Source organism: Corvus cornix, chromosome 1 (assembly GCF_000738735.6).
Source record: "Corvus cornix cornix isolate S_Up_H32 chromosome 1, ASM73873v5, whole genome shotgun sequence".
Classification (NCBI taxonomy): Eukaryota; Metazoa; Chordata; class Aves; order Passeriformes; family Corvidae; genus Corvus; species Corvus cornix.
The window spans coordinates 112,505,495-112,526,690 of record NC_046332.1 but is presented as its reverse complement, the minus strand read 5'-3'; the positions used below and the strand labels follow the sequence as shown (position 1 = coordinate 112,526,690).

The 21,196-nt window shown below is 40.9% G+C and overlaps 1 long non-coding RNA gene across 3 annotated transcripts in view; it reads left to right on the top strand.

The window, feature by feature from the left end:
• Positions 1-214: 214 nt before the first annotated feature.
• The window catches only part of LOC104686245, a 126,037-nt gene continuing 105,055 nt past the window's right edge, over positions 215-21,196 (top strand). For 2 of the 3 annotated variants that reach the window (XR_002044267.1, XR_751318.4), the window contains exons 1-2: positions 215-494; positions 5,093-5,187. This is a non-coding gene — a long non-coding RNA (uncharacterized LOC104686245). The remainder of the gene's footprint in view (positions 495-5,092; positions 5,188-21,196) is intronic. The other variant, XR_002044266.1, reaches the window with a different exon arrangement.

Below are 21,196 nucleotides of genomic sequence, written 5' to 3'. Positions count from 1 at the left end.
TCTGTGAAGTATCAAGAAGGAATGATGCCTTGAAGATACACTGATGGGTAAGGAGGATATTGCTGCATGATGACTGGCACTTGTGCTCTGGAAACAAAGCAGTGCTATTATAATGAAAGCAGAATCACCTGAAAGCAGATGCGTTAAGGGGGAAATTGCCCTTTTTTGCTGTATTTTTCTCTGAAGGAAGGAATAATTTATTATATTACTGTGGTATCTTTGCTGAAGATATTTTCTCGTCAGTGCTTGTCAAATTTTGATTCATAAAAGCTGATTTTTCTTAGAAACCTGCCTTCTTTCACAGCACCATCTGCTGGTGCTTCCTGGGTCCCGTGGCTGCTGCTGGAGAGCTGCATTCCTCTGCATTCTCCAGAGGAGTGGAAGGGCCTGGTGATGTTCACTGCAGCTCGGTTGTGTTGTGAACCATAACAACATTTCTGTAGCTAAACTTCTGTTCAGTATCCATTCGTCCTGCCAGAGTCTGCTTTCTGAAGGTAATTCTTGTTCACGTTATGAAAACCTTTAAAAGGAGCAGGAATGTTTGCATTATGGGGATAATGCTTGAGTGATGATTTGTGGGCTCAGCCTCGTTAAGTTTTGTGTAAATCCATAGCTCTGTGGCTCTACAGGGAAAGAGGCTGTGCTTTACCAAATGTGAGCAAATGTGTTAAACAGGCTTTGTGTCGAACTTGTCAGATTTTCAATTATGTCTTTTGTTTAATGCATTACTGCCTCTCCTCCCTGCTCAAATACAATTTATTTCTTTCATAAACATGAATGAGTTTGCCATATTTGAGGGAAATTAGTGATGACTGATCAATTTTAAGAATTCGTATGTATGAGATAATTTTAGGTCTGAATTGTGTTGAGGTTGTCAAAGAATATTTTTGTGGATTCTAGCCTTGAACCTGTAGATGGGTTATGAAGGTCCAGTGACCTTTTCTCAGTCAAAGTTATCTTTAGCTTTGAAACCATAGCACAGTTTTGGATGCCCTGTGTCTCCAAAAAACTGAAGAACTCTTCTATTTCTAACCACAAGCTTATTTAAATGCTTTAAAGGATTTAATACTCATATTTTAATCATGTTCATGACTTAGTTGTTTTTAGAAAGAAAACTCTAACTGAACTCTGTGATACAAAGTCATCAAAATGTCTCCTAAAAATACCTACAAAGCAGTTAATGTTCTTTCTAGCATTTAAATGTGCCTGAAGACTTAACACTGCATTAAAGAAATGAAGTACAATTAAGAGTGTAGGATTATGTAGAGCTATGAAGTAAAAGAGGCTTTTGAAATAACCATTTTGTAAGCAAAATGTTAATTCTCTCTGGAAGAAGATGGTGTGAATGGTGTCTGAACCAGCGAAGTCTCTGAGCCAGTGGTGCATTGGAGCCCCATGCCCTGGTTCACTTGCTCCTCTGAATCTCTGCCCAAAGAGCCCCAGAAGGGACTAGTAAATCCTAGAGGTCCCATTTCCCATGGCACTCCTTCCCTAACTCAGCCTTGCTGCTGTTCCAGCAGAGCTGCAAGAATGGACTTAAACTCATCATCTTTGTACAGAGGTTTGGCCTGGTGCAAAGGCCCAGGGATATCCTGTGGGGCTGGATTGTTCTCACAGGCCAGGAGTCCTAAGAGAATTAGGCCTAAACAGAAAGATGTGGGATCTTGCACCTCCAGGAAGCTTTACCAGCTGCAGGCATCTAAAGCGAGAAAGGAGAAGAAGAAATCTGAAGGTTTGAACAGAGAATCTGTTGGGAGGATGACTATGGAAGGTCAGCTTGTGAATCCACATAAAATCCTGTTCTGAGTCAGGCGCCGCAGTTTTCACAGCTGTATGTTACATTGTATATCTTTATTTCACAACACTCCAAGCCACAAGTTTTAAGGATGGGATCTCTCTGTTTCAAGGATAGAGGTGCTTGTGCATTCAAGTAGGATATCTAAAATGCAGAAGAGAATGGAATTGGTATCATCTACATCCCAGCTGCACAAGAAATCCTTTGCTACAACCTCCATGTCTTAGTACAGAGAGTTTGGTGTGCCACTTCAGCTGAGTGAAGTTCAAATACTTCATTGTACTGTATTTTTGCAGAAATATGTTTCCAAATGTTAGTCCCAACAGTTAATTCAGAGGGCTTGAGGTGGAACACAAGTACAGTACTTGTCTTTCATTCTCTGTCAAATTTTGTGTGTAGGTGGCAAGCTCAAGCAGCACCTGCCAACTACTTACTGGTATTGGCTTGATTTACATTTAGTTTTGAGGCTTCCATTTGTGTACTACTTTGTATCTGCTTTCAGAATTGTACTTTAAATCATGAAATTTTAGATTCAACAACGTACACAGTCTCAAAGCAGGAGTTCTAATTTAAAACCACTTCGTAATAAACAAAAGGAAAATTGGTCTGAAATCAGTTACCAATGCACATCTTGGTGGCAAGACTATATTTAAGATATGCAGTGTATCAGCCATTGAGTGTACAGGAGAGACTAAAGAGTTATATTAACATTTTTCAGACTGGCTTTTAGAAGAAGGGTTTAACAACTTGGGTTGTACCCTCAAGGTAATTGTTGAGACCTGAACTCTCATCAGAGTGTTCAGTCCCTTATGCTTCAAGGGGTATGAGCACAGAAGTCTACAATAATGATAGGTTTTCTGTGGCATTTTTAGAGAGTGTGTCTTAGCTGATAGCTGCAAAAATGAATCTGTTAGCTGATAACACTTTCCTCGTTCTTGCCACTTTTGGTACCACATGTGAAATTAGCTTATGATTCCTTTATAGTTTTATTTATGTGAGTTCTGACCAACGGGTCCCTCTCCTCAGACTCTGTTGCTGATGTGCACTTTGCAGTCACCTTCTGCACAGTCACTATTGCCCCCAGCTTTGTTTTGAACATTGTGTTCATCCCTATCAAGAACCATCATCCCTCTTCTTACAGATACATGTGTCTAAGGGGTATTTGGTATGCCTTGGGAGGTTGGTGTTAATGTACATTCCACAAGTAATGCAACATTTCCTTGTCTACCTTCCCTGCCAGAAAAGAAGTTTGCTTTGTTTTTTTGCAGTCGAGCTGATGCCAGATTTGCTGGATCTTCCATTTGTGAATTTGCATTTTGAAAACTTCTTTACTCAACAATGATCAAAACTGTCACAGAGTTTTTACATGGGGAACATTTTAAGGTGTTTTCTTCTTTATATCAAGTGGTATCAGATTTGACAGTTATTGGAAAGACCTTATACCACATTAAAGAGCCTTTTCTGGAAAGCTTCTTCCAAAAAAAAGTTGCTTGCCACACAAATTGATTACTATGAATTATCCCAAGGCTTAGGTTGACTTGAAACAGCTGAGTGGAGAACAGACATCACCTTGGAGCCAAACCTGGTAGCCGTGAGGCTGGCCCACAATCAGTTAATTTCTCTGTATTCATCTCCAAGTGCCATTCATGCCTTATACTTTGCACATTGATGCATGACAGAAAAGACAAAATTTTGTCTCCTATTTGAGACAAAAGGTGATTTTTCAACTGCTCCCTTCATAAGGGATTGGTGAAACCAGCGTGGAGTTGTATAGGATCCCTTGGCACCAAGTGGTGGAAGATTGAGAGGGAGGGGCTGGTCTGCAAGCTGGGAACAACAGAGAAGAGTCTCCCCATCCTTGTACCCAGGATCTCTCTGGCACAGGGGAGTGCAAACAGGAAGAGATTTGAGACAAAAAGTTCTGCTAAGAACCAGACAGATGCCATATGCCTTCCTTCCTTTCTGTGCTTTCATCAACTGTGCCCAAGTAGTTGGTTTGCCACAGGGATGGCTTAGGTTCTGCCAGAGCAGCTCTGGATCAGGGAGGGAAGGTTGATGGCTGTATCTCCTTGCTGATGCTCTTTTGCTGCCTGGTAACCTGTCTTCTCGTTTCTACACTGCCAGATACATTGCTTTGGGAGAATTCTTTTCATTTTTAAATCTGTGCGGGAAACAGCCCGGTCTGTGGCAGTTTTGAGGGAGCGTTGTCACATCATAAGGTGCAGTTCTGGCTCTTGAACCAAAGCCTAACGCTCCAAGCACATACACACCATATTACATGTCTGAACAGCACTGTACTTGTTAAATATGAATATTTCCAGGACTGCTGCCCAGTTCTGCAGACACAGCATTCTAAGATTATCCATTTGCTGTCTTTGCATCAGCTGTGTTCATTGCAGGAATAGAGAGTATCTATCTGCCAACCATGGAAACTCTGAAAGTCAAGCTATGCTCTTTCTGGCTTGTGAATCATCACCTGTAACCTTGACTCAGCTATCACAGGGGAACACTTAGGCCATGGTTGACATATATTCTTCTGATCAAAAAGATTCTCTATGGTGCTATGTTATTTATTATTTCTTTAAGAATGCCTGTGTAGAATCCTACCCATTATCTTTCAGCCATGATAGTTCAATGGAGCTAAGGGAATAAAACAGTGGAAGATTATTTTTAGTCCCTTCAGAGAGGGAGATTTGACATTAAGTATGTTTTGAATGCAGATATATATAAGTATGCTTGAAGAAATCTCACTTTTCTGGCTATAGTTAACTGAAAATCCAAATAATATATTGTTTTAAGGTGTCAGCTTTTAGTTCCTGTGAGATATGATGTTCTGGCTAGAGGAGAAAATGTATATGACTGTGAGCTGCGTGTGACAAGAATACTCCAAGAGATGGTTTTCTTCATTATTAATATATCTTTTGGATATTCTGTGATTATATATAACTATAAAAAGTGTGTTTTTCATCAAAGGCAATTATGTCAGTTAACAGCATGTTCAGGCTATGCTAATTGACTGAACAGTCTTTGCCCCTTTCAAACCTGTTGCTTGGATACCACTTTCTTTGAACTATTATGTACCTTGCTGAAAATTAAATAGTAAAGAAAAGGTTTTAGCAGCTCTTTCCTTTGTCTTTTCCATAAACTCTCCATTATATAAGACTTTCAGAAATGGAGACAAAGAGTTATAGCTTTCTGGCAGCAAAGTACTGACAGAAACAGCTGGAAAATGCAACTCATGCACAATCTGAATTCAAACCTTTGTTTTCTAGATATGTTTTTTTTCTTTCCTGCAAGCTTTTCCTTCCTTTTCCAAGAGAATTCGAACTTGAGATGCAGTGAAGCAACTCTCAAATTGCAGTCATCCAGAAGTAACTGGGTAATGCATCCAGGTAAGTCTCTCACTAATGAGAATGGTTTGTTGCCTGCTCAGTTTTATTTACTCACTAAAATATGTAATCTGAAAGTGTGAAGTAGCATTTGTGGTCTGGAGTTTTTATATAATGAAAGGTTTTTTTGGTCTCCATCTAAATGCCAGGTATTCTATTATATCCTGCCACGAACTACTGTGATTTCTTTAAGCTGCTAGCTGCTGCTTTTTCTATATGCAAAATCCTCTCAGAAACAACAGAGGTGTCTTGTTGCAAGGGCTTAGATTTGCCTACAGGATTCATTACCTGGAAACCTCTAGGTTTATCTACCTAGTTTCACTTCACTCTGATGCACATGAGAAGAAGGGCTGGGGGTGAATAATCTCGTTGGCTCAGCAGGCAATGTCTTTAGAATCACCTTTTTCTGGGATCATTTTATGAGCTGAGCTGAGCTTAAGCTGAGGGCTTAAGTTATGTGACATTGCTACCAGAAAACGTGAAGGCTTTCCAGTGAAGGTCCAACCTCTGATCAGGGAAGTCACTTGTCTATTGGAAAGATGTTGACTCAAATCCAGGCATAATGTTTGGGCCTAGATTAGGAAAAGAGATATTTATTAGACATTTGTCCCAATGAGGATGTTTTTTTCTGCCCACTGGAATGCAAGGAAAATCCCCTGCCCGTTCCCTGTGACCCTGTGCCTTGGGGAAGTTGTCCTGCTCCACGCCACAGACACTGTGCTCCTCCCAGTGAGGTGCAGGGATGACTGTCAAGGACTGCCACAGGCTCTTGAGAAGCAGCACCTACACAGTAAGTGAAAAGTCAGGACTCTGGTGCAGCTCGTTTCTCCAGTGGGTGATGGGGCAGAGTTGCAAACACAGCTACAATCCAGTTGCCTCATGTATCAGCTCCTCTCTGCTTCCTGTAATCATGAAAATGAGCAGAAGCAGAGGGGAAGTTCTTATCTGGATACAGGGCTGGATCACAGACATCTCCCCGTCGGGATCTGGGGATTTGCCCGTGATCTCTAGCGCAAAGGGAATGTTTTGTCACTTTATGTTCATAGCTGAGCCATTCAGCAGCACTGCCAAAGTGACTCACAGCAGTGCTGAGATCATGACTCACTGCTGCATCCTCTCTGGAAAGACACTAATCCTCCTTTCCTGCTGCTTGGGCTGGTTTGGGAACCACAACATTAAGCACTGAAAGGCACATTTATTAAATGGCACATGCCAGGACTGGGTTTTGTTTGTAACAGCGAGGAAGTACTTTGTGGCGTCTCTGTGTGGACTAGACGCTGACACATCTGGCACCCAGGCACCAGAGGATGGAGGGATCTGGGCATTTGTTTCCCTGGTTAGATCTGGGTGTCAAGTCTATTTCAGTCAGTGAGTCTTTGGGCTGGGTTCCAGAGTTTTTCCTAACTACCAACATCTGTCAGATGTCAACTCCCTGAATCCACCCTTCCTGGTCATGCTATTTAAGGCACTTGTATTTTGAATACTACTACTAATACTACTACTGCTACTACTAAAACCCTTATAGATCTTTCTCTGAGTAATTTGTCCTCAAGGGACTTGGAAGTCCTCAGGTTTCCTCCTGACCAGTGACAGGATGTGGTTTATCCACTAGGAGTCATCCAACCTTTAGCCATGCAGGCAGTCTAGCCAAAAGCCTTTGGGATTGCTTGTGGTGCAGCTGGAGCTGTGAAGCCCATGCATGTAGTGAGTGGTACCTCTGCTTCCATTGATTATTGGTGCAGCTCTTGCCCTAAAGTGGGATATTTCTGTTCTAAACCAGCACTTGTTATTGTTTTGGTCTCCTGGAGCCTTAGCTAGAGCAGGAATCGTCTTGCATGCTCTTCATGTCTACAGACATTTGAAGAAGGTATCTTTACCAGACCTGATCTCTCTTGGGCTCCAGTTAGAGTCAGTGGAGGGAGCAGGCATTGCTGGGTGTGATTTACATGTAAATCACATGTGACGTGCTTTATCTTTCCTCCTCAGGACGAAGAAGTTGTGTCCTGTTTCTCTCAGTAATTTGTAAAATAGCTCATGAGGAGTCTGTACTGAGTCAGGTGACCAACACCCACATTCATTTAAATACACTCTCTAGATGAAATTTATCCATGGAAATGCCAGTTAACTCAGTTACCACAACTCTCTCCCAGGGCTTGGCCTTTGCATTTTTTTTAATTAGTTAGGGATATGGTAATTCTCTTTTTTTAACCAGCAGAGTAACATATGCATGGTTTCTTCTTCCTTAAGGGAGGGAGGCACATTTGTACCACTGTCCAGCACTGGTGTGGCTGCACTGATTCACTCAACTGTGCCAGTGTTTCTAATTATAGCTATTAAAAAATCACAGAAGTTTTTCAAACAACTCATCTGTGCAAGTACCTACACACCCTAATCAACCTTAGCTGGAGGAATGACCTCTGCCTTAAGCCTCATTAGGGCACCAGAATGTGCAAGTTTCAACAATTTCTATTCCTAAAATATGAAGGGATGTGGGGCAGGATCCTTTCTAACAAGGAGAATGGGTTTGTAATGTTTGTTTTTTGTATTAAAAAGTTTAGGAGTCTTGGAAGAAAAATTGTTGCAAATCAAATACCAATTTTTCAGGGTGGGAGGGATCTTCAGTTTCTGCTTGTTGTTGAAGTTTTTGAGTATTGTTTTCAGGGTGAACACTGATAAAATTAAAACCAGCCTAATTTTTTCTTAAGAAGTGTCTTTTATGAAGCAGAATGGTGATAAAGCAAGCGGTAGTAAGGCAAAACCAGTCTCCGCAACAGTCTCATTTTTGAAGCTTTCTAGTGTTACAGGAAAAAGTGTAAAATAGAAATCAATATTAATTTAAAAAATATTATCTCCCTAAAATATTAAATAATGATGTAGTTTAAAAGCAGAAAAAGTATAAGGTTGGTATTTTACTGAAGTGCTATGCAGCCCTGCTTCATGTGACAGGTGAAATTGGAGGCTGGGCATGTGCCAGGCAAGGATGGTCAGGGCATCCTGTGAGCTTGAAGAGAGCTCACGAGGCCCTGCTTCCTACCAGCATTTCATATGGATTTTGTTTTCACATGAAACCATGTAAAGGTGGTGTAGCAGATGTTGGACTTCCAGCCATTAACAATTTTCACCTTTGATGGCACAAGGCTGTTCCATCCCACAGAAACACGAGTTCGCTTGAATTCCCACGCTGCCCATATGCCTGCATTTCAAAGTTTGCTACCTTATTAACTGGTGAAATATGTTCATTATAATAGTAGCAATGAGAAGTATTTAAGTGCACCTCAAGCAGTCAAACCCCAAAGATTTAAATCTGCAAAACCCATCTGCTCCACACTCAGGAACATAAAATATGAAGGTGCAAAGGATTCCTATGTTCAGTTTTGCAAGCACTCACTTTCAGCATTGGGGACATTGGAATTTCACTTGAAAGTGCAAGACAAGCCTATTTTTTTTCATTTTGGTCTTCAGTTTGACTGGGCTTTATGAGTGCATGGGTCCTGACTGCTTCTGTTTGAGCTGATCATTCAATTCTGAAAACACTCTAAGAGCTCTCTAAGTTCTAGAAATTTTAGGTTCAGTTCCTTTCTCTAACTGAGAATTATCAGTAGTGCCTATCTAATCTGCAAGTCCATTTTGTGAGAAAGGTGGCTATATCAGGTATTAACTTTAAAAATAAGGATTTGGATCTGTGACTCCCAAAGTTTGGAGATGTTTTCTCACAGATGAAAATAATGCATCATTCAAAACACAGGTCTTTATAAACTGAGTATATTTGCTCTGCCTCAAATATGTGTAGCACTACCAACTTAAAAAGTAAGATTTTTTTTTTAAGACTATGGGGAAACTCCTCCTTCCTGTTAAGAGGCATCATGTCCTCTACTGGAAGATATTTTCCTTTTAAAACAGCAAATAACATTTATAATAAATATCTAGATTTGGAGAATGCTTTAGTTGCTGGAGCTGCCAGTTTTCTGAGCAGTGTGAACTCCGAGCTTTTAAATAAACTGAGAATTATTTAAAAAAAAAGAGAATGCTTTCATTGTAATCAGCTAAATTTTCCTCCCTTCAAAAATCTGTTACTAACAAATAAAAAAATTCTATCAAAAGAAGTAATAAATGTTAAGTTTCTTCTCTGATTTTTTAAAAATATGGGATATTTCTGGTGCCTGTAACTGCCCTTTATGTGCAGAAAGATGCCATGATCTGATGGCTTGGATGCTGACTTGGTTCCAAGATAACCTGGGTTCTCCTCCCACAGGTTTCCCAGCTATTGCATCAAAGAAATGGAAGCAAAAACACCAAAAAGTGATGCCTCAAAATGCAGAAGAAAATCAGGATAGAAATTAATTTGCTCGTCTTTGATACCAAGTTTTTCTTGAACACCTACCCCAATGCCTTTGCTGCAAGGAGGGGTGGATGTGTCATACTTGTAGCAAGGCTGTGTCAAGGCAGAGCTTTGTGGTTTTTTAAGAGCTGTTTTAATCTGTTCTGGAAGTCTGTTTTCTGCCACAGAAAATGTAATCACACTGTTCTTTGCATGAGTGGTTTAGAGAATCCCTCTGTATCTTTCAACATGGAAATGCTCCTTGCACTTACACTGCCTAGCAGTGGTGTAGTGCGTGGAGGAAAATGCAGCAAGAGGAGCAGCCTCCTCTTACCTGCCATCCTGGTCAGCCAAACTACAATTTTTTCCCCTTTTCTAAGTCTAAATCTTGTTTCTTGGTGGTTTGCAGATACTTCTCTTTCTTCCCACATAAATTCCAACAGTATGACCAGATGTCTACTTCATTTCTCTCAACACCCTTTACAGCCCTAATCTGAAATGTTAACACCAGCCACAAAAGGATCATATGCTCGTCGTGCAAATTACCTCAAGCAGATAGCCAAAACATTATCTCATGCTGGCCTAGATGTTACAATGCTTGCAGCTAAAATGCTCCCTCAGGATCCTGGGCAGATGTCTCTGGGCTTTTTGACTGTTCTCTGGGATGGGCAAAGACAAGGCTCTGTCATTTCCTCATGGAGGAAATGTGTTGTTGGAACACAGGCTACCATAAGATCAATAATATATTTCTTGGTTGCACCCTCACCCAGAGGGATGCAAATACCAGCCACAGAGGATGTCCCTAAAGAGGAAGACTTCATGTAAGTGGATTTTAGGAGGGAGAAGATGATCATGTTGGTATCAGCCCAGCTGAAAAACTTGCTGTTTGGAAATCCTGCCACCTTCACCTGTTGGCAGCGGGAGCAGAGCAGTCCAGGGCTCACTGGCAGGAATTTTGAAGACCACAAGGTTTATGCACTGAGAAACTGAGTCTTTAACTCACCTTGATAAATTCTTGAAGGTTGGGTGCTGGGCTGTGGCTGTGAAACATGCTCTGCTCACCTAACACTGGCCTGCTCATCTTCCTTATTTTTTACTTTTTATGTGTGTTTTTCTATTTGTAAAACTTTTAACTACATTAAACTTTCTGAGATTCACGGTCAGAAAGTGCTGCTTTAAAATTGAGTAGTTCTTTCTGCTACTTGATTATTTTTTTTTTCCCAAGGCCTGGGTGAGATTAGAAGTTTGAGTTTGCGTGCCAAAGTTGTATTATTGTTTTGGTTTTTTTTTCCTAACCACTTCCACATGCAATCAGGTTTTATTGCCAGCTGCTCGCCATGGTCGGTCTCTGGGGAATGTAGGCTCCTGTTGTTAAACTCATAGCAGTTGGTTAGTTTAATTTTTTTTCAAATCTTAATTTGTCAGGTTTGGATTTCCACCAGTTGTCTTTATCCAGCCAGAGGTGGGCAATGGAATAAGCAATGATGTGTAAGAAGGGCTCATCAGAACCCCAAATTCCTGTAGAGGGAGAAATGGGCAAGTTTATCACCACCCTCACATCCTTTCTGTATTAAAATTATGTATCTTGGAATTTTTCACTTCCCACAGAACAGGAGTATGAAATTTCATTTAATTAATAAAAGAAAGATTTTTGTTTTTAAACAGGAAAGGACAGAGGTCCCCATGATGATTGCAGCAGGGAGCCTGTGAGCCCAGACATGCTGCTCACCAGGGAGGCTCCCAGGGAGTCCAGGAGCTAGCAGGAAACCAGCCAGGTTTCCCTAGGAAGTGTGTTTGCTCACTGTTAGAAAATTTGATTCAATCAATCTGTTCCTGCAGAATATATATGCATATTTTTCGGGAACTGGCATTTTCCTATGGAAAAAAAGAAAAGGTTTTGCTGAGTTAAAATTGGAGATTAGTGAGCATGCTTTTCTAGCTGCATTGGTAGAAAGCCACATGTACTTTGTAAATGTATGTAAATGTATGACAATCTAACACACAATTAGGCAGCTGTACCAGACCTCTAAAATGGGGCCTATGGATGACCTAAAATTCTCCTTAAGGATTTTTGTATTGTTATCTGTCCACCTAACGCCAGCACTGGAATGAGCAGACTATTGGGATAATTTTCTACCTTGCAGGGAAAGGCTTGTGGAAATGAGACACCAGAGAAAGCAAAAGAAGCCAAAGCCAGACATGGTGAGAACATGTGTACTCTCTTCAACTCTGCATATTCAATGGGATAGCTGTGGGTCCTGTGCATTTCCCTGGGGAGTTTATTCTTTTAAAACAACGTTCTGACTGTGGGCTTGATCCCATGGTGCCAATAGCTGGAAGACTTAAGGAATTGGGTGTCTGCTCTGGATTTAACATGAGTTTTTGGTACCAGGTGACAGAGCCCTGACCACTGGCTGCACTTTCAGCAGCCTGAGGGCTCTGCTTTCCCCAGAGAATTGACAGTGTTTTGAAGGCCAGTGGCCAAGCTGCTGTGGTGCCAGCATGGGTACCACAGGAGGGACAGAGTGATGGTGAAAAGAAGGGTTTGGGGCTGAGGGGGTAGCGTGGCCAAGGTTCAGCCCCTCAGGAACTCCCAATGGATATTCCAGAGGATGGCACATGGAAGGGCTTAAGTGAAATAAGGGCAGAAGCAGAGTGTCTGGCCCCAGACACCAGAGAAGAGCTGAGGCAATTTCTCCTGTCCTGGTAGGTATTATGGACAAAGGCCTGTGGGTCCCATGTACTATCCAGTGTCTGGGAATCTAAACACCAACGAAAAAAAATATTTTTTTCACATGGGCTGTTGAACAGAGACAAACTCTTGCAAGAGTTTGCAAATGGACACTTTTCTGCCCTGTGCTTACTCAGAAGACTCTTTGTAGGAACAAAAACCTGTGGTAAGGAAGGAAAAGATTTAACTCCTGAGTGAGCTCTGGAGATCCTGCAGCATTTCCTACCCTTGCCCTCATCTTGCCCTGTTACTGTGGCTGTAGGCTTTTCTAGAGGAAAACTGGGTTTACATGGGGCTGCATATCCAGTGCTCCCAGCTCCATTTTGCAGGGAGCGAAGAGGAGCTGTGGTTGTGGAATATAAAGCCTGTATATGGCTCTGTTTGGTAAGGCAAATGTGGGTAGGAGGAGTAAGACTAGAGCTCTAATTCTCTGTGTGTGGAAGAGACAAGGAGACTGAGTCCCTGGGAAGACAGAGCAGTGTCACTGCCTGATGTGAAGGTTTTACTGTTTCATAATTAGATGAAGTCATCTAGTTTCTAGATGCAGGAAATAAAAGAGTCTTTGACTTCATTAATTTTTACACACATAAAGCTGTTGCATTCATTGTCCTGGCTGAAGAGAGCTGTGTTTAGTGCTCAGCTGGAACTTGGTTTGTATTTCAGTGGAAATCCCTTGTCCCATAGCACTGAGCCCCACCAGTGACTCAGTGCTGACTCAGAAGAGAAAGTTCCATTCGCTGAATCAGCCCCAGAGCTGTGGGACAAGGCGAGGTTTTCCTTGGCTCTCTCCATCCAAACAGTGATCAGACCTGTCGATCTACTCCGCTTGCTAGGTGGGATGAGGCCACAGCTCAAGAGGCTGAAGTCACGCATCAGGACATATTTGTAATGAGAAAAAAAAAGACATCTTCATGGACTTGCTTGTTTGTCCAGGATGTAGAAGGAGGGCACCCAGATTTGGAGCTCTCTGGATACTTATTTTAGAATTTTCTAAAGGGAAATTGTCATTCACGCTTCAGAAATGAGAAGACACAGGTACACTTTGGGGTCTTTTAATTGAACTATTATTCTAATATTCTGTCTGACTCATATTCTGTTTTCCCTGCATGAGTCTCCTTCACAATGGTGGGTTTTGAGTTTTGTGGACTTGTATATTTTTTTAACTCACCATTATATCAGCTGCAGTGCTTCTCATAGGGAGTAGTGGAAGATGCTAAAAGTTATTTTATGACTATGTAAGAGCTGGTATATTACTCACCTTTCTAAAATAAAAGTCATACAATGAATTATGTGGAATGATGCTGAAAAAGGTAATTTTAAGTTGAAACTTCGCAAAGAAATTTTGTTAGATCTGTTATTCTGCAAAGCATTTCCCTGCAAAGGTGACTGAGAGAAGATCCTTAATACAGTATTTGACTACATCTGCATGGAGTATGCTCCTTCAGCAACAGACCAAGGAATCCAGTCCCTTTCACTCTTGCCATCTGTGACTGCAGCAAAAAGAGTTGAATATTTGCTCCCTATGTATTTAATGCCTCGATAAATCTTCACTGGGCACTGCTGACCCTGTCAGCCATCTGTTTTTGGTACTGGGCTGCCACACAGTGGCCTCCTTCAGAAACCTGGAGAATGGGAGGAGGTAGGGGGAATATCAAGTTGATAACGAGAATGAGCTAATACGAACGTCATGATTCAGTTTACAGTGGCTGTTAATTCCTTACTGGCTGGGGGAGCAGAGTTTTATTTTGTACAGTCCAAACCACAAGAAACAAACATGAAAACACCAAAAAAAAAAGAGGTAGGAAGCTCCTCAGTTAACTAACAAAAAGTTCTGTCAAGAAATTTATAAAGGAGTTTGTATGAAAGTAGAGGAGTTTTCTCTGGTTTACTAATAATTGCTTTATTTTATTTGCTACTTCCTCTTTTCTCCCTAGATACAGACTACTAAGATTTGAAGCGTTTTCAGATGAGCTCACATTGGGAGGATGTTCAGGGGGAGGTTTGGTTTTGTACTGCTGGTTAATGGAAGCACAGCCACTCCTCAGGCAGTGGAGAAATCCTGTTTTGATCCAGACCTGGAATCTGTGTGATTTTAAATTTCAACTAAAGTGTTCCTTCACACAGGTTCTGCCTTTGTAAAGTGTCATGGAATGGTTTGTGGTGGAAGGGACATTAAAAACCATCTTATTCCAAACTGCCTGTTAGCAGCAGGGGTGCCACCCACTATCCCAGGTAGCTCAGAGCCCCACCCAGCCTGGCCCTGAACACTTCCAGGGATGGGGCATCCAGAGCTTCTCTGGGCAACCTGTTCCACCAGGAGGGAGGTGGGATGGGCTCGACTTCATCCATTAGGATCCTTTTTGGATTATTACTTTGTAACCCCGATAAAATGCATGGGGTTTTGCTGCCCTATAGGTTGAGATTTTACACTCTTCACTCCCCTATGACTTCCTCATTCCTGGAAGCAGGTAATCCACGCCAGGTGGTCAGTCCTGGAGACTTCTAATGCACCTGAGCCCGAGAGCCTTCTGTGGCAAATAATCTGAGACAAAAGAAAATCTGACAGTGTCGGACAGTCTGATTTTCTGACATTCCAAATATGCACTTCAGACCATCGGGAACCCTTAAATGACATAGAGGATTTAGGAAGTTTGGACTTTAGTGGTGTTATGTGCCTCCAGTCAGACAAGGTGTGTTGGTTCAATAATATGAGTTAATGCCAAGTAAGGAAGCAGAAAAGTAGGAAAATGAACTCTGTCTGCAAGAAAATACTTTTAAATCTTAAAAATAATTTCATGTGATTATATGTCAGGTTTAGGTCTATTATTTTATGTAATCATCTGTGATAGGAATGTTCTGTACCTGCTTGTTCTAAGAATAACCATCCTGTGCACTTTGATTTGTCATAGTGTAAAGAGTCTGATGTTGTTTACAGTAGATGGATGTGAAATATATTTCTGTGAAAGCTCTGGGATCTTCCTTTTAACACTTGTACATTAGTGCTATTGGAGTGATGAGTCTTTCCTTGGTGAAATTATTGCTTGCTTTGTCATTGTGCTTATAAGGCTGATTTTATTTTGTCATAAATTCCAGTGCAGGCAGAGAAGCACAAGTGACTGAGGCAGTTATTGCAGGCAAAACTGTCCCTACTTGGGGAAATTTTTATTTAATCTAATTTATTGAGAATTAACACAAACTTCTGTTCACCTTGGTTCTGATGTTGAAAAAAGGGAGAAAACTAATCAAATAAACACTTCAGTAGAAAACCTTCCTGCCCCTTCCCCAGGCTCAGCAGAAGCTTGATCAGCATTCACAGGAGCAAAAGCCTGGATGTAACAAATGAGAGCCGGAATTGAAACTGTCGTAAAGGGACATGGTGGGGCACCAACTTTCCTGCATGTGTATTTTCAACAACAGCAACCACTTGCTGCAATCTAATAGACGTCTCTTAATGGTCTGTTTATCTGAGAAATGGAGAACAGGTTAATTTTGAAAGGAAAAGTCCATACTGGGCAAGTATGTGCACTCAAGATCCCAAAAGGAAGTGTACAGAGGAAACCAGATTCTGTATTCTATTCAGTGAGGTTTTTAGGGGCCCTCCTCATGAAAATCCCAGTGCAATTAGCCAGAAAAGAGTTTGTCAGAAAAATCTGATGAATTTTTTATGTGGAAATATGCCCATGTGGTATCTTTTTCAAGCAATTTCACAAATAATTAAAAAAAAAAATTCAATTTTGGAAAACGTTTCAGAAGAATAAGATGGTGCAAAAAGAAACTGCATATTTTTCTTGAAATTTGATTTCATTTTTTTATATGTGTTCTGTTAGTAAAAATGTGATGAAACTTTCAGCACAGAGAAAGAAACTTTAAGCAGAAAGAAGAGCAAAGCCTTCAGTGTGTATTGAATTGCTACTGTCATTAATGATTTTCAAAACTGAATAAAACTTAGATGTTTTATGAATTAATGGGAGTAGTTATATTTAATTCCTGAATAACCGATTTCCTATATTTCCATTTGTTAAATATTATAAGAACAGTATATATGAACTAAAGTTAAGAATTTATAAAAAATAGTTGAAAATTCCTAGCTACTCTCTTTCAAAGAAACAAATTTCAGTGGTTTTATTCCATGGGAAAGTTCCTTTTAGAGTAAAACCTCGTTGAAAAATACGGAATTTCCCATGAAATAAATGCTAGATTTTGAGAAACTTCACAAAAAAGCCATGAAAAAGTTCAGTTGCCTGCTGGAGAATGGGAGTTGAGTCCTGAAATCTCTGGGCACTAATGAGAGACTTCTTGTCTGGATGAGAAAGAAAAGAGAAATCCCATCATTGGGAACTGGAATGTCCCTGGAGGTATCACAATGTGCTCTTTGAAATGCTCATCCCATTGGTCGTGTTTGGAGCCCAGAATTTTTGGTGGGATGTTTGAGGCAAATGGAGGTTATGACACCCATGTCAAAATCCTACTGGCTTGAGAGAGAGGGAGCTTGTGTGGGAATGCTGCTATCCCAGCTGATTTAGGGCCCTCTCATCTTCTCCTGCCATGGGAGTCTTAAAAGGTTTGGGAAACATCTGCCAGCTGTGTTCTGAGTGTGGGGGATCCCTCCTCAGTGCAGGGAGAGGTTCCTAAATGGATTGTGAATTTTCTCCCTTTATTTCCCATCCGAGGTGTCGCAGCAAGCGGGGGATGTGGGGCTGCTCATCAGTGCGTTGTTCTGTGGTGCCTGCAGCTGAGTTTGACTGGATGTGGGTTCTTTCCAGTCCTGTTTTGCCATGTTTTTGTTGGAAACCTGTTCCTTCAAACCATATCTTCATCAGTATTCCAGGGCATTGCTCCAGTCCTGCTCCTGCCTTCTCCCCCAGGAGTTTTCCCCCGAAATGCAGAGGTTTCTCCTGGATATCTGGTCTCTGGCAGGATCTGCTGTCAGTGGTTTCTGTTCTTCCAGAAAATTGCCTCCTGGAGCTGGGGTAGGAGACTGAGTAGAACACAAACCACAGAGAAATAACCTGTGGGTTAATCCAAACACAGAGCTGAAGTGGTGGTGGCTGTAAAATCCATACGGCAGGTTAGAAAAACAGTGAGAGCAATGCCATTTAAAACAGTGTCAGCGTGCCTGGGGTGGTGGAAGGAAGGTTGCTACTTACAAGCTCCTGGAGAGAGAATAGAGTTACACAGGATTTTGGATGGTTTTCCCTGTATCTCCTGCAGTTTAGGTAAATGCTGACTAGAACTGGAGGATGAACACTTGTATTCCTGGCTGAAAAGACTGGGAAACAGAGGCTCCCAGCTCCACTGGGATGTGCTGGTTGCAGTGTGGGTACAGTCCTGATCTTCAGTAGATTGAGAAAACCCATGTTTGCAGCATAGTAAAGCAGGGACTGTCATGGAATCAATTGCAGTAAAGGAATGCTACAAATTCTGGCCCTGCAGTGCTGTCCTTCCTCACAATCTGCCCTTCCAGTGCTTCTATTCAGTAAGTTCAGGTCTGAGGAGGTGCCTTGCTTTTCTAAGCAATAAATTTTTCTTGCACTTCTTATCATTCTTATAATGGTTTTTTGTAGCACCCAGCTTCTTTCTTCAGCTGGAAATAGGGCTATTCTAAGTGTAATTTTAGAAGTACAACTTAAGAAATTTTAACTGACACCACAATGCAGTATGTGTTCAGTGTCAGCAGTATTTGGTGTGTCACAAAATACTCCTTTGGTGGATTTTATTCTGTCTGTCTAATGTCTGTGTTGCTGTCCCGACCCTTTTGCCATCAGTCAGGCTGATTTAATCAATTTAGAAAACGGGGGAGCACTGGAGGAGTAGTGTGTCAAACCAAGCAAAAGCAGAAGTGGATCTCAAAACTCTATACATCATCTCTAGAGATCTCCTACATCATAGATAATGGCTCTTCATGATCCTTGTGAATTCAGAGGTGTTGGCAGGTGAGTTTTAGCTTGTTCAAATTTAAGAAACAATGTTATGCAATATATAGAGCTTGAGAGATTTCTGAAAGAAGGAATGTGTTAGTAATGACATTGGGTTATTTCATTTATACGAGGAGCATCCTGCTGCGAAGGTGCTATCCTTTGTAGTACTACTTTTTTAAATAACATCAGTATTTTTTACAGTATGATACTCCCATGTTCTTCTTTTTCAGCAAGAAGCCTGTGCCTGATTTAATGTAGAGGATAGCTCAGAGAAATGCATTTCAGGGTTTCTTAGCAGTGGGCTTTTTGCAGTGGAGCAAAACGGAGCTAACAACGTTTTATCTAGAGATAAATGTATGAGACCCATTTTAATTGGCTGAGTGTTGTTATGGGTGCAAAAATCCAAAGAGTCACAACTGAATTAAGTAAATCACCTCACCACATCTTTTGATTTTAAACCTTAATGCTTATCACTTCTAGATTGGTCCCCATCCACCATGTCCTTTAAGGACTGCAGAGCAAAGACGACCCAGCCAGCAGTGATGGCAATCCATGGCTTTTGCTTGGACAGGTCTTCCAACCCTAAGGAATTACAGGCAATTGGGGAAAAGTGTAACTAAGAAGAAAGTTGTTGGGTTTTTGCTAGAGGATGTATTTGTTTGAATTGACTCAAATATCTTCTTTCTTCTATTTTGCTGCAAAATATTACTGCCACATGTTATGTCCTTTGGAGTGTGATCCAACAATCAGAGTAGGAAATAGAAGGGTGATTTAAATGCCGTAATGAAAACAAAACTCTCTTTAAATGCCAGTATAGGGAATCTTCCAGTGGAACTTCTGCTGGACTCCCTGCAAAAATGGCCCAGCCCCATGGAAAAAATGTAGCTGAATATGATTATGCAAAAGAGTAAGGGATTTCCACCTTTGATCACTGGCTGATCATAAAATACTGAATAAAATATTAAAAAGAGTGGTAACAGTGGATTTAGGACTGCAGTGTTATAATCAGTGAGAAGCACAGTACTTTGCCATCCTGGCAAAACGCAACGCATCTTTATTTTTTTCCTTTCTTAACCAAGGAACGCAGCGTGTTTGACAGCTCACAGCCTGAATGGGTTTGCCTTACATGAGGAAAAAATAAACATATGTGGGGTGTGGAGGTGGTGTTGTTTCCGTTTAATTTGTGGTGGGGTGGTGTTGTTTCTGCTTAATTTGTGTAAGGTTAAAAGCAGGTATTTGGGAAGTTATTTGCTGTCATTTAGAAGGTGTTACAGGGAGGTCTTGAACAGGAAATTGTGAAAAAAAGTTTGTATGCCTTTGAATTAATCCTTTATAAATAGGTGCAACCAGAGGGGTTGAATAAAGGCTGGGATTTATTTGCACAGGAAAGTAAATTATGCATGTTATATGTATAAAAGAAAAGGAGAAGAGCCATGTGGCAGGGAAAATGTGAGATGTTTCTGTAAAAGGCTGTTTTTTACTTTTGCACAAATGTGGCACCGTGTTGACAGCGTGCGTGACATCATGTGATGTGTATGATGTCAGCAACTTGGTGTCATGCAATTGTGTATTTTAACTCGCATTTCAACAAGAAAAAGACAAACTCTTGGGTTTTCTTTAAAATGTGAAACATAACGACTCCAAATTAAAAGGCAAATAAAAATAGCCCACAGTCCCCACCAAAATGTCTTGCTCCAGTTTGGGGGAAGCTGGTCTCCATCACCCAGCACAGGGAGGCAGATGTAGGTGCCAAGGAAGGGATGCTCTTCTCTCTGCTTTGTGCTGAGACAATTTCTCTGGTTTTAATGACATTTCTCCTTCTCCTGCCCAGTGAAATCAGAACCAGTATCCAGCTTAGAATGGCAATATGTCGAGAAAGTTGCTTGTAGTTAATCCATAAAGTAATTCTCTTTCTTAGACATTTATCTCTTCTGCAGTACTGACTTGGGTGATAATGAGAGGGAAAAAAAGCACCCCTCGGGTAAGAAAGTGAATTTTTTCATTTCACACTGCTTCTGAAGAGCTTCCTGGTGCTCTGCTGGCAACAGAATGATAATTTTCCACTCTGCTACTTCTCAATGTAAGACTAAAAATTCTGTTAATGGTGAGCTGTTATGTTAATTAGTTAATCATTTAATTGTTTCTAAAAGCTGTTTCTACTAGTGCAAGGTAAAGAGATATAAATCTAGCTATGCATATTTATTTATAAATCTGGAAGAGAGGAGGGTTTATACCTGGATGTATGTTTCTAATTGGAGGGATTTTCTAAGAACCTGATTTACAGAGAAAAGATATTGACAACAGACTTTAAGCTTTTTCCTTTTGGGAACTCAAAATCACTAATTACTCTTCAGTCCTGCCTCTTGATTTCTTTATTTTTATTGGCCTTTTTGGGGAAGAGAACATAAAATAACTCAAGTATGCTGTGCTTTAGTGGTTCTAACTGATTATAGTTCTGCACTTAATTAATGAGAAATTATGGTAAATAACTCCTACTGTTCGGCATTCATTGAAAAAAATTCCTGGAAATAATGGAGACCAGATGAGAGAGAGAGAGAGAGAGAGAGAGAGAATTGAAACTCAAAAGTGGGCTGGTGGGGCAGCTGCTTTCCCAGAAGCCATGTTCTATAACCCCATATATGCTTCTTACAGGTTATTTATTTAGGAAGTAGAAACTTTTGAAAGGAAAAATCTGTACTGAAGAGGTTAAAGTCTGATCTTACATCCCTATTGTGTATGACAGCCTCACCTTTTAGTCTCCAAAGTGTGGCTGATCTTTCGAGGTGCTCTGCAAATGGGTAGCTTGAATTTGTGGTGGCAGGGGAATTCCTGTGGAGTCCAGGTGATCCCCATGGGTTGTGTGATTCCTGATGAGGGGGTACAGGGTAGCTGTGTGCTAAAGGAGCACAAAAATGTAGGTATGAGCTAAGAGTTTTTATAGATTGTAGGTAGAGGAGTAATGTTAGGTTTTTAAAAACACTGAGTGTATCCCAACTACCTCAGTCATAACCTGGTGCTGAATGTTCTATAGCATCACAGCACATG